Source organism: Mauremys reevesii, linkage group 2, assembly GCF_016161935.1.
Source record: "Mauremys reevesii isolate NIE-2019 linkage group 2, ASM1616193v1, whole genome shotgun sequence".
Lineage (NCBI taxonomy): Eukaryota > Metazoa > Chordata > Testudines > Geoemydidae > Mauremys > Mauremys reevesii.
Window position 1 is genome coordinate 49456465 of NC_052624.1, and position 14369 is coordinate 49470833.

Here is a 14369-nt window from a genome sequence, read left to right on the forward strand (position 1 = left end):
GGTTAATTACCCTCATTGAAAAATGTGCACATTATTTCCAGCTACAAATTTTCAAGCTTCAACTTGCAGCTATTGTATCTTATGTATTTATCTGCTAGATGAAAGAGCCCTCTATTTCTAGCATTTCTCCCTGGGCAGGTACTTAACAATAGAGCTGTTCGGAAAAATCTCTTCTTTTTTTTCCACAGAAAATGTCAACTTTTCAGTGAAACTTTTTTCAACTTTTCATCCAAAAACTGAAATGTTTCGATTCAAAGCCTGATGAGATTTTTAGTTTAGACACCTTGTGCTCCCATTCTCCTCTATGGACTGGGCTCTCAGGCTGGACTACATCTTCCATGATGCAACACTTCCTCCCTTCTTAGTGAGGGGAGAGGTTCCATGATAGGAGTCCCTTCTCTTTTATAAACTAAATAGATTGCATTCCTAAAGTCTGTCATTGCAAGTTATATTGTCTAAACCTCAGATCATTCTGGTAGCTTATTCCTGAGCCCTCTCCAGTATTTCAACATCCCTTTTAAACTATAGACACCAGAACTGGACACAGTATTCCAGCAATGGCATCACCCATTGTAGTCCACTGGGGGGAGTGGCTCCTCCCCTTTCGCATCTGTGGGCAGCCAATCCACCCCACTACGTCTCTGGGGGTCGCCTGACATGGGGAATCAGCAGGGCAACGGGAGACGTGAGCTTGGGCCTGTGATTAGGGCCAAACAACAAACACCATTACGGAGCCCCAGCCCCTGGTCAGGGCGGGACAGCGAAGAGTCTCGGGCTCAGGGCTATAGTTAGGCTTGGCAGCAAACAGTCAATTAGCCCAGACCCTTGATCAGGGCAGAGCAGTAGAGAGTCTGAGGGCTCAGGCCTGCACTCAGGCTGAGCAGCAAATAGTTGGGCCTCCTAGCTCTGGTGGAGGGCCAACAAGCGCAGGCTTCTTGCCTAAGAGACGGGGAGATTGCCACCCACGGATTGGGGTGGCAGGCTGGACACAGGCCCACCCACTCCACTGTGTCCTGGTCCAGAGCCCTAGCAGTGGTAGAGCGGTCTGCCACCGGGACAGCGGGGATCCTGACCCCAACACGCTGACTCACTTGCTGTCAGTGTTGCAGCCAGACAGGGGTTGGCTACCCCTGGGCCACTTCTGAACTCCCCTTCATGGTGTACCTGGCTCTGTAGAGGGTAGTCCTGGTCATCGGGAAAGAAGGCCTCTGTTAGGGCTTGCAGCTCCTCCGTGCTCGGGTCAGTAAATTTTGCCCAGGGGTTGAACTTTGAATTGGACAGTCTGAGAGACTGTGCTCTTTTTATGGCTGGACTGAGAGGAAACTGAGGCAGGTGCTTCTGTTGTGCCATGGCTTGATGCAATAGGGTGCCCCAGTTGAGCCTGCCCCATGACAGGCCCAGCATAACTAAACTTATGCTCAAATAAAGAATTAAGGTATATTCAAACATACTGAGCTTCAGATATGCACACAGCTCCCATTGATTTCAGTAGGAGCAGTGTATGGCTACTGAAGGTAAGAATTTGGCCCATTGTTAATCCATTTACAGGATATTTTAACAGTCTATGGAGTTAAGTATGGGTATGGATTCTCTCCAGATGTTTCCGGATTCTTAGCTTTCTAGGAGAAGGGCATCTGAAAGAGACAAAAGGAAAAAAAAAGGGAGTGAAAACAAAAAAAATAATCTACATGGACCTTTCCTGTCTTTTTTGGTCTTGAGACTTCTGGGTGTGGTTGGTTTATTTGGCTGAGTCTGAATGAATCCTTTGCTTCTGTGAACAATATGTGTCATATACCTGCAGCAGAGAAGGGACTACGCAAGCACTTGCAGAATGTTGTAATGTCCTTCTAGTGATGGTTATTGATCTGGGGTACACATAACTACATTGTTAAAACAACAAGCGTTCCAAACGATGCTAAGGCAAGTAAGCTTGATGCCTTTCACAACAATACCCTGCTTCAATTTTTAGGCCCCCTAGAATGCTGCTGGAGTGCTACATTATAGTGCACAAACTGATTACCAGTAAGAACATCCTAGTCACCTGATTAAAAAAATTCCTACACTTCCATTATTAAGGCTGGTTATTTGCCACAACAAAAATGAAAAACTGTCATGGTGAAAAAAGATCAAGTAATAATTTTAGATAAAAAGATAGAAATTATGGCACATTTTAAAATTAAGTTGTTTCTCATGAAAAACTTTACTATACTAGTATGCTAGTATACTACTACTGTATACTACTGTATACTACTACTGTGTACTGTAGTATACTTTACATATACTTTACTTTACTGAATAATAAAAAATGTGTAGAAAATTAAAAAATATGTAACTGATAGTTTAAATCCACTTAAATACTTCTATTCAATGCACTCAACATATACAGAACAAACTCTGTAAAAAATCATTGAGGAGTCTTGGTCAGTGGCAGGCTGACTGAGATGAGACATTGAGAAACCATTATTTTCTCTAAAAGTCCCATTTTTTGGTAATAAAAGTAATGGCTGTGACAAACATACAGCCTTACCTACTATGGACAAAAGTATTACATTGTGCTTGAAAGAAAGAAAAATACTGTAAGTTGGGAGGGGAGAGAATCAATCCTTTTATTAGAGTAACACCATTTATAGAGTTCAGATTGTTCAGTATTCTTCAATAGGAAAAACTGTGCAAAGAAAGGAAACAAATTACTTGGGCTTTTCCAGTCAAACACATAGCCTTCCTAGTAGTATCAAATATGAAAGATGAAGATTTAACCCAAAGAAGAAAGATGAAGCTTCTATACATGTTACCACTTGGGGCTTTTTCTAAATGTTAAACTATTACTCATGATTGTGTTTGACTTTCTTGGCAGCATGAACTGCAGCAGATGGTGTTTGACATGCTACCGCCTCTGTAATGTAGTATAGATAATCCTGTCTCACTGCCCCGTTTCTGGTTCCCTTTAAGAGAACTGTACAGCAATTGCACTGGATGGGGACCACCCAAATGTGCTTAAATTTTTTCCTCCAGTGTTTAAACAATAGTCAAGAGACAGGCTAACTTGAAGCCTTTGCATAGCTAAAGTTCATTTCATAAATGTTTAATATAAACTTTGATGTGGGATATTTTGGGAGGAATTATGTACGTTATTAACCATAGAGCCAGACCACTGGTTATTTGCTATGAAATGTGTCATGGTGCTTACTTTCACTCTATGACATCATTAGCGAATGTTTTTTATGACCTCTACTTGTCTACTGCCCTCACCTGCGGGTACCACCCCTGAAGGTCCCATTGGCCGCGGTTCCCCATTCCCGACCAATGGGAGCTGTGGGGGGCGGTGCCTGCAGGTGAGGGCAGCACATGGAGCCCTCTGCCCTCCTCCCCCAGGGGCTGCAGGGATGTGGTGCTGGCCACTTCCAGGAGCAGCGTGGGGCCAGGGCAGGTAGGGAGCCTGCCTTAGCCCCACTGTGCCACGGGGCTGGCAATCCAGACCCAGCCTGCAGGCTGTAGTTTGCCCTCCCCTGACTTAGAAAGGTAGGAATAGGGGCAGAAAATAACAAAATGAGATTTAGCATAGAAAAATATTTAGGGGAAATAATCCAAAACACATGTGTTCAATGAGAGGGGGAAATGTCAAAACCAGTTATGCTAAAAAACATCAACCAGTATGGGAAAAAGTGGACCACAAATTACACATGAGTCTGTGTTATGTTTCCAGGTCAAAGGAAGCCAGACATGCCTTTTTAATGAACTACACTGAATTTAATTAGGTGAGAATAAGAACAACAAGAAAACATTTAACAAAAACAAATCAAGATGGACCACAGAATGGTACCATACTTAGAAACTACATCCAGCCCACTGCATTCATAAGTCAGTCTCCAACAACTCCAGCTGCAATTTACAAGTCTTTTAAAATGTGGCACACAGACTGTTCCAGACACCATGGTTTGCTAGGTGATATAGTAGCCAAAAAGTCCAAATCTATCAAGTCGTGTAATAGTCTCCCAAGAAAAACAGTGTAAGCCCCATCACCTGAACCATTTAAAACTACTCAAGAGGGAGAACATTAAAAATGTATTGTAGGTAACAATCCTGCATTGGCAGGGAGCAGGCCGGGATAAACTTTTATCTGTCTCTGATTCATATGGTCTAAATGATTTTCCTGCCGCCAATAATGAATGCACACAATGGACTTTTCTATGTTATATGTAGCATGGCCACCTAATCTTGCAATACTTTCTCCTCTTCTTTATACTTTGTTTCTTCCTCTTTCTTTCTACTTTTTCTGTTCTAAAGATTAATATTACATAGTAATACTATGTAGTATTAATTACTAATAGAGGCCAGCATCCAACATCTGTTGGGATAGTGATGATATTAGTGATGATTGAGATACAATTCATATAACTAAGTAGTATATATATCACCTACACCAGGGATTGGCCGCTGCTGCTCCAGAGCCGCACGCGGCTCTTTGGCTGTCCCCTTGTGGCTCTCGGCCAGCGGCACAGCAGGGCTCTGGCCCCACACCACTCCAGGAAGCGGCTGGCTGCTGGCACATCTCTGCGCACCCCTTGGGAGGAGGGGGGCAACAGGTTTCTGTGCACTGCCTGCGCCCGCAAGCACCACCCCCACAGCTCCCAGTGGCCGACTCCTGGCCAATGGGAGCTGTGAGGATGATGCTGGGGGTGGGGGCAGCGTGCGGAGCCACCTTCCTTCCCACCAGGGGCGCGCAGAGTTGTGCCAGCAGCCAGCTGTTTCTGGGAGCGGCGTGGGGCCAGAGATCTGCTGCACCACTGGCTGGGAGCCGCCTGTGGTAAGTGCCTCCTGGCCAGAGCATGCACCTCGCACCCCCTTCCGCACCCCAATCCCCTACCCCAGATCAGAACCCCCTCCTGAACCCAAACTCCCTCCCAAACCCCGGATCCCCTCCTGCACCCCAATACCCTGCCACAGCCACAGCCTCCGGAGCCCCCTCCTGTTCATATTCAAATTCAAACTCCAGAAGTCTCATTAAAAGTATTGGTGAGTAGTAATAACTTTAATATGTTCAATTATTATTAGTTGATAAATTCTAATTTTACAAGTAGCTTTGTGTGTGATGCGGCTCTCGAAATATTTTGGTCAAAGACAAAAACAAAAAAATGGCTCTTCTTCTTTGAAAGGTTGCCGCCCCCCTGACCTTCACTATCAACATATTTTGTAGTATGTAGTAGCATATCCATTCAATCAACTCAACCCTCATAGAGAAAATCACTGCATACTTTTGACTGTGTTCAAGAGTTATCTTCACTGCCAGTAGAGTCAAAGGAGAGTTGATTTAATGGATTTTCAGCCCATCTCCAATAGTTTTTAGCTCATTTGGGGCACGCAAATCTGAGCCTTAACCACACAACACTCAGGAAATATTAAAATTTACAATTCTTGGACAAAATGTCCTCCAGTTATCAGAGTGTTTGTAAAATCTGGCACCCGTCATGAACATCTGATATTCTGGCAACAATGATGTCCGCATTGATTGTATTTGTGTATCTGTGGCTGGGAAGTCTGTAAATCTGTTCCACATATATGGGTCATCTTTGTAGTTTGTGAAACCATTCTGTAAGGATAATCCCAGCTCTTGCCTTTCTTCTCAATTTGCTACTGCGAGGAGCTATATATTATAGATATTGATTTTTAAGGATGAGAGCTTTACAGTTCAGTACTTTATTTTCTTCAGCTACTCAGCCTGATCAGGTCTTTGCATTTAAAAAAATATCAAATTTGATGTGAAGAGTGTCCATCTCCAGGTTTAAGATCTGGCTTAATATTATTAATTCTGTTTACTAAGCTATCAAGTGTAGCAACCCTGTTTGCAATAGCTGTCTGCACCACATCAAATATTCTTTTTAGTTCATCTAGCTAGGGCTGTCTGCATGCTCGCTCAGATTGTATGATCTCACTAAGTATCTGTCATCCACACTGACCAGTGGGTTATACCTGTACCATATGCTGCTTCTCCTGTATCAAATGCACAATGTAACCTCTTGGTATGAAAAGTTAGTCTCTAAGTTTATTTCCCTTTACTTCTCACATTATTTATTGCTTTGTTTTTTATAATCTATGTTTGGGTGAATGTACACTTGAATTACATTTTTGCAAATATAGGTTATGTGACAATATATTATATGCTGCTTGTAGCTCTCCCCAAGCCCCTCTTCACTCAGAACCTTCTTTTTGTTCCAGCTAACTCATATGTGGATTAGATATCTGTAATGTATTGCCCTCCTTTCTTCCCTATTCCATTTCTAACCTCTAGTAACCTACCCTGATACTGTTATTCTGGTTTAGTATTTCAACCAAAATCCTCATTGGTAAATCTTTAGTGGTAAAATCTATTATTCTGCCTATTGAGAAAGGTCTACGGATTTAAGTAACTGGATACCTAGATACTATTTGTCCACTAACCAGTGGCTTTTATTTTTATATTTTGGCACAAATGACTCACTTCAGGATTGCTTTTTCCTTTATTTCATAGAGCAGGTAAGATTATGTAGCTCTGACGCATACAGATCTGTCTGACAGATGAAACTGAAATTGCTGATCACTTATTCAGGGCCCAATTTTGCTCCCAATTAAGTTGATGGTTAAACTCCCATTGACCTCAGTAAGAGTAGGCTAAAATCCTTCCTTGAAAATGTATCCTTTTGACTTCTCCTAGTTCCTGGCTAAATGGCAACTGAATCCTTGTTTACTTAGAGATTGTTTATGCCTTTTTAAAACTATATTTGATATTTTTCAATGCACTGTACTTGGGATTAAGCTATTGCCAATGTATGTTGGACCTCTAGTTCTTATAGTGGAAAGATATTATGATTTCCTGGACACAACTAAGACTTCTTCTCAGGTCACTCTGAGAATTATTGAAAGCATATATAAAAATTGGTCTGCTTTTCTTTTTTTGGCTTCCTGAAGCACATATTAGCTTTAGAATGTAGTTTTAAATAGAAAATGATATAAACCAAGAGGGATTTATTTAAGCAACTTCATCCATATTTGTTTATACTAATTGCTCTGTTCCACCTTATGTGATGGTCAACCTGCTCCTTTAATGCAGCGCCAAGCTTCAGGACACCCTGAGAGAGCACACGGATTTCCTCGCTGGAATAATGCAAGTGGGCACCTGGCATTTCTTTCTTGCTTGATGCATAGTTTCCTTTGGTTACACTGTTTAGAGAATGTGCAATACTCAGGAGGACCAAAACAGATATTTTGTGCATTGCAACTTATAAAGATTTTTAGCCTCCTACAGATCTGCCAGCCTGTTCTAAGAAAAGTTTCCAAATGGACCACTTTGAAGGTCCCAGCACAGTGGGAGAAAATGTGAATGCGATCAACAAAGTATTTTCAAATTCCACTGTACTAGGCCTCAGGGGAAACTTGTAGACAACTTTAAAATTACAGTTTCTAAAAGCTCTACTCCTTACATTTTAGATTAAGAATGGGGAAATTTGATATTTTCACAATATCAGTTTTAAGACATTCTGAATTTTATGTCAAATTATATTTTGCTGATACTTTCTCCAATAGTCAGGACTGATTGATCAAACTCATTAGTAGAAAAATGCTTTCTTATTCAATCTTGCAAAAGGAAGAGATTGGGGCTCCATCTTGTGGGCTTAGATTGTATATCATTTGATTATCAGGTCAGCTATTTAAGTGCCTTTCAAGGACTGGTTCTCACAAAATTTCTTTTTTATTAATCTAATGAAAGTCATAACTCACCACCACACATACAAAACTTTTTTTTAATTCAGATGCACAAAATAAATAGTCTGAAAGTTAATTTGAGATCTCAGTCCATTACAGCAGGCTGATTTAAAGTTTCATCTCACTTCAGTCAACATACATTTATACTAAAACTCTTTTAATACTTGATTATTTTGACAAGTAGTGTGAACATGGTGTACAAGTATCACTGTCTAAAACAAAATTCTTGTCTCAGCCCACTAGCACTGTGACGTTGCACTCCATATGTTTATGGAGATATGCTTATGCGTGTAAATATAATATGCTTTATGCAAAAGGTCTCTTGTAAGGTATCATTACAAAGCTTATAATCTACTGGTGTGTTCATCCTGTTTGTATGAATGTATCATTCTTGTATCTGAAGCTAGAAATATGAAGTATTTATGCTTTATGCAAAAGGTCTCTTGTAAGGTATCATTACAAAGCTTATAATCTACTGGTGTGTTCATCCTGTTTGTATGAATGTATCATTCTTGTATCTGAAGCTAGAAATATGAAGTATTACTCTGAACTCCTATTTAACTATGCAAAGTGTGGGCCATTAATGGTGGTTTAGGATCTTGATGGCTCCCATTAACCAGGACAATTGGTTATAAATGGCTCTGTTTACTTGTAAGCCTTCCTGTGTTTATGTGAGTCAGGCCAGAAAGAATGGAGGCTTGGGGTTTCACAGGACATCTGACCAATGCACCTGGTACTGGAATCCATCTTAAACCTGGTGCTTTTCCATCTAGAAGGAGAGGTGGGGCCCCAGAGAGACAAAAGATTCCTGCCTTGTGCCAAAGCCATAAAAGGGAGTGGAACAGAACAAAAGGGGCTACCAGTCATGAGAAATCCCCTAGTTACCACCTGAGCTGGAACTAACAAGAACTGTACCGGGGAAAGGATTGGGCCCAGACTAGGAAGGAGTTTAGCCTGTGAAAGAAGCTTATTGGAACATCTCTGAGGGTGAGATTTAGCTGTATTCAGTTTCTTAAATGTATTAGGCTTAGACTTGCGTGTTTTGGTTTATTTTGCTTGGTAACTTACTTTGTTCTGTCTATTATTACTTGAAACCACTTAAATTCTACTTTTATACTTAATAAAATCATTTTTGTTTATTAACAAACCCAGAGTAAATTATTAATACCCGGGAGAGCAAACAGTTGTTCATATCTCTCTATCAGTGTTATAGAGAGTGGACAATTTGTGAGTTTACCCTGTATAAGCTTTGCAGAGTAAAACCGATTTATTTGGGGTTTGGATCCCACTGGGAGCTGAGTGTCTGGGTGCTGGAAATAGGTAACCTGAGTGGTTTTCAGGTTTCAGAGTAGCAGCCGTGTTAATCTGTATCTGCAAAAGAACAAACCGGACAGTCTCTACGCAAAAGAATAAATGGACACAAATCTGACATCAGGAATCATAACATTCAAAAACCAGTAGGAGAGCACTTTAACCTGTCTGGTCATTCAATAACAGACCTGAGGGTGTCAATTTTGCAACAGAATAGCTTCAAAACCAGACTCCAATGAGAAACTGCTGAACTCAAATTGATATGCAAATTAGATACAATCAATTTAGGCTTGAAACGAGACTGGGAATGGCTGAGCCATTACAAACATTGAATCTATCTCCCCATGTAAGTATTCTCACACTTCTTATCAAACTGTCTGTACTGGGCTATCTTGATTATCACTTCAGAAGTTTTTTCTCTTACTTAATTGGCCTCTCAGAGTTGGTAAGACAACTCCCACCTTTTCGTGCTCTCTGAATGTGTATATATATCTCCTCACTATATGTTCCATTCTATGCATCCGAAGAAGTGGAAAGTAGCCCACGAAAGCTTATGCTCAAATAAATTTGTTAGTCTCTAAGGTGCCACAAGTACTCCTGTTCTTTTTGAGTGGTTTTCAGTTAAAGCCTGCAGCTATGGGGGCGTGATTCAAACCTGGGTCTGTGTTGCAGCAGACTGGCGTGTCTGGATCATCAAGGCAGAATTCTGAAGTCCCAAGCCATCAGAGAAAATAGGCTCAGAGATAATTCCAGCACATCAGGTGACAGTCCCAAGGGAGTCTTTGTGACTGAACCTGTCACAAGCACCTGTTCAGAAACATCAGTCAGTTTGGTTCTTTGATATATAAATGTGGAGATCAAAGTTTGGATTACATATTACCAGCAACACACAAATAGTCACTCCTCATAAATAATAAAAGAAAAATCTTGCTAAATTATTGGCTCAATGGCATCCTTTGGCAATGAGTTTCCAGTCTAATTCCACATAATGTGAAAAAGTATTTCTTTTTATCAGTATTGAATTGGCCACCTTTTAGTTTCATTTAACATCCCCTTGCTCTGTGTTATTAGACTGGGAGAGCATTTGTTCTTCCTATCTACCTTCTCCAGACTATTAATTATTTTATATATTTCATTGTGTCTTCTGTTATTTGTTTCTTTTGTAAAGTAAACAATCCCAATCTCTCTACAAATAAGTCAATCTATGCTGTTAATCATTCTTGTCACCCTTCTCTGAACCCCCTTTAATTCTGCTGCTGTAGCTCATCAGAGAGAGATGGCCTTGGGATATTGGGTGGCATAGTCCACAATCACCAGTATGTATTTGTATTCAGCTGCAGATTTTTCTACCAGGCCCACAAGGTCCACGCCTATTCTATCAAAGGGCACCGCTACAGTGGGCAGTGGCACCACTGGGATCTTTCTCTGACCTGTCCTCTGACGCTCAGGCATGATGCATAAAAGTCCTACTCCTCTGAAAAGTTCTACTCTAGTAGAAATGCACACTCATTCTGCTGAGTGCCTTTTCTCTCCCCAGGTGACCCTCACATGGTATCACATGGCCCAATTGGAGCACCCCCCTTCAGAACTTTCTTGGCACTAGCAGCTGCATTTTGACATCCTCCACCTTGGAATCCTTTGCAGCCCGATATGCCCTTTCCTCACCCAGCTCAAAATTGTGCCACTGTTTCAATTGCTGAGGGTCTAGTACTGTGTCATCTGTTCAGGCAAGCTATTCATGAACTTGACCCAAGGTTGGGTTATTCCTTTGTTCTTCTATTAAGTCTGCCTCACCAGATAGTAAGTCCATGTTGAGAGGTGTGACACTGAGGCAATGAGGGTTAAGCAACAAGCAGGCTAAATGACCCCAAATCAACCTTTATGTACATATTAGAAAAGTACTGAAATGGTAAAAGAGGAACATTCCCGGTGGATAGTTACCAAAGCCATGTTAAGTAGACTAAATTCTTTAATATGTATGCATGTATTGTTAGAGAATTGATGGATGTCTGTGTTTACCTATGTCTTATTAGAAGTTTAACAATGTGATCTAATTAGCTTGTAGATGCTAAACTTCAGTTCCTGTCTGTAATGTTTCATTATTATGTTCTATTGATTCAGAGATCAAAAAGGAATATTAACATTTATGTGGAACTGGTGGTGTCATAATATCTTCATTTCTCTTCAAAATTTGTGATGCCACATTGTAAAACTAGCTGTGAACTGCCTGAATGATTAATTGCCTTATGCTAATGAAGGCAACTAGTTACCAGAGTGTGCCTAGGAAATATAAATTATATATATTTATAAATAAATATAAATATGGCAGATATTACCCATTCTTCATCCAAAGAATGTCTGGTGTGATCACTTGCTGCCAAGTGGTTTATCAGCTGAGCTTCAGCTATAAAAGAACTTTGGGACCTAATCCTTACTATCTCATATCTGCTTAAACTTTGTCAGGGGTAGTTCAAGCCGCAAGACTGAGGTCTCCAGGTCTACCCTGGATTATCTCTGCAAATTCTCATGGAAGAATTTGAACAAACTCTGAACATGGTCTGCCTATTGGAATATAACCTATTGAACTGACTCTGGAAGGGCTTTTACAAATTAGCAGCCTCGCCATCTCTACTATGAAACTGACCTAAGAACTTTATTCATATCTGTATATATAATGATCTCTTAATCATAGTAACTGTTGCTTGGCTGCCTGCTATTGCTCGTTTTCCAGGACCCACTTCAGCAGTTTCTCTAAATCCATTTCTGCTTTTTCTTTTCCTCTCTTCTCTGGCCTACTTTCGTGCCTGGGATACTAATCTGCCTGCATTCTCCGCCATGTCTGATAGGGTGCTCAGAAGGCCAGGCAGCCTAGCAGTTAGTGCACCTGACCTCTGGCTCCTTGCCTCTGTCAGGTTAATAGACCAGTCCCAGGCCAGGGCCCTGTGGGAAGCAATACCAGCAGGATCATCCCTGCAGAGAGTCTAAGTCCACCATTCTGGGCTACTTCCTATCCATATGTCCCTTTAATTTGGAGCATGACCCTTTTCACCAAACAATCAATTGCTTAACAAAAGGAGTCCAAATAAGTAGGGCCCCGCAGGACCTGCAGATTCCTAAAAGTGGTGATGGTTGGAGAAGGCATTTCCTGAAGGCCTCACCCACTCTGGGGTCCCACCTCAGATTCAACTATCTGTCTGGCTTCCTGGAGAAGGATTCATCTCTCCTGCAGCCTCTCCACCTCTCTTTGCCTGGGCTTCTGAGCTCCTTTTAACCCACTCCTCCAGTGGGAGCATGCTCAGCAGATCTTTAGGGGAAGGGCTACCTGGGTCCAGTATCGATTTTTAACCCCTTTGTGATGTTGCACTCTATATAATTTTATGAAAATATGCTAATGAGTTTAAATATAATGTAACTGAAATATGCTTCATGCAAAAGGTCTCTTGTAAAATATTATTATAATGCTTATAATCTACTGAGTGTGATCATCCTATTTGTATAAACGTACCACTCTTGTATCCGAAACTAGAAATATGAAATATAACTCTGAAGGCCTATTGTAATTATGCAAAGTGTGGGCCATTAACGGTGGTTTGGAATCTTGATGACTCCCATTAACCAGGACAATTGTCTGCAGATGGCTCTGTTTTACTCCTAAGTCTCCCTGTAATACGTGTGTGCTGGCAAGTGGGAAATTAAGTCATGTGATCATGTCACCTGAACTAGAATCCATCTTTAACCTGGTGCTTTTCCATTGGGAAGGAGGGGGTGGGAACCCAGAGAGGGACAAAGGATTCCCGCCTTATGCAAAAGATATATAAATGGGTGGAACAGAACAAAGGAGGCAGCCATCATGAGGAATCCCCTAGCTACTCCCTGAGCTGGAACAAGGGCTGTACCGGGGAAAGGACTGTGCCCAGAGTAGGAAGGCGTCCAGCCTGTGAAAGAGACTTATTGAAACATCTCTCAGGGTGAGATTTTATCTGTACTCATTTGCGTGTTTTATTTTATTTCACTTGGTAATTTATTTTGTTCTGTCTGTTACTACTTGGAACCACTTAGCCTTGGTCTACACTACGAGTTTAGGTCGAATTTAGCAGCGTTCGATCGATTTTACCCTGCACCCGTCCACACGACGAAGCCATTTCTGTCAACTTAAAGGGCTCTTAAAATCGATTTCGGTACTCCTACCCGATGAGGGGATTAGCGCTGAAATCAACCTTGCTGGGTTGAATTTGGGGTAGAGTAGACACAATTAGACGGCATTGGCCTCCGGGAGCTATCCCAGAGTGCTCCATTGTGACCGCTCTGGACAGCACTCTCAACTCCGATGCACTGGCCAAGTAGACAGGAAAAGCCCAGCAAACTTTTGAATTTCATTTCCTGTTTGCCCAGCGTGGAGAGCTGATCAGCACAAGTGACCATGCAGAGCTCATCAGCACAGGTGACCATGGAGTCCCAGAATCGCAAAAGAGCTCCAGCATGGACCGAATGGGAGATACTGGATCTGATCACTGTATGGGGAGATGAATCTGTGCTATCTGAACTCCATTCCAAAAAATGAAATGCTGGAATATTTGAAAAAATCTCAAATGGCATGAAGGACAGAGGCCATAACAGGGATCCACAGCAGTGCCACGTGAAACTTAAGAAGCTGAGGCAAGCCTACCAAAAAAACAGAGAGGCAAACGGCTGTTCCAGGGCAGAGCTTCAGACATGCCGCTTCTATGATGAGCTGCATGCCATTCTAGGGGGTGCCCCTACAACTACCCCTCCCCCGTGCTTTGACTCCATCAATGGACTCTCATGCAACAGGGAAGCAGATTTAGGGGACGAGAAAGAGGAGAAGGATAAGGACGTTGAAGTTAGCGCACAGCAAGGAAGCGGAGAAAATGTTTTCCCCAACAGCCAGGAACTGTTAATCACCCTGGACCCAGTACCCTCCCAACCCACCCAAGGCGGGCTCACGGACCTTGAAGGCAGTGAAGGCACCTCTGGTGAGTGTACCTTTGTAAATATTGTACATAATTTAAAAGCAAGTGTGTTTAATGATTAATTTGCCCTGAAGATTTGGGATGCATTCGAGGCCAGTACAGCTACTGGAAAAGTCTGTTAACGTGTATGGGGATGGAGCAGAAATCCTCCAGGGACATCTCCATGAAGCTCTCCTGGAGGTACTCCAAAAGCCTTTGCAGAAGATTTCTGGGCAGGGCAGCCTTATTCCATCCTCCATTACCATGCCAGGCCAGTAGCATGTAGTCTGGAATCATTGCATAACAAAGCATGGCAGTGTATGGTCCCGGTGTTTGCTGGCATTCAAGCAA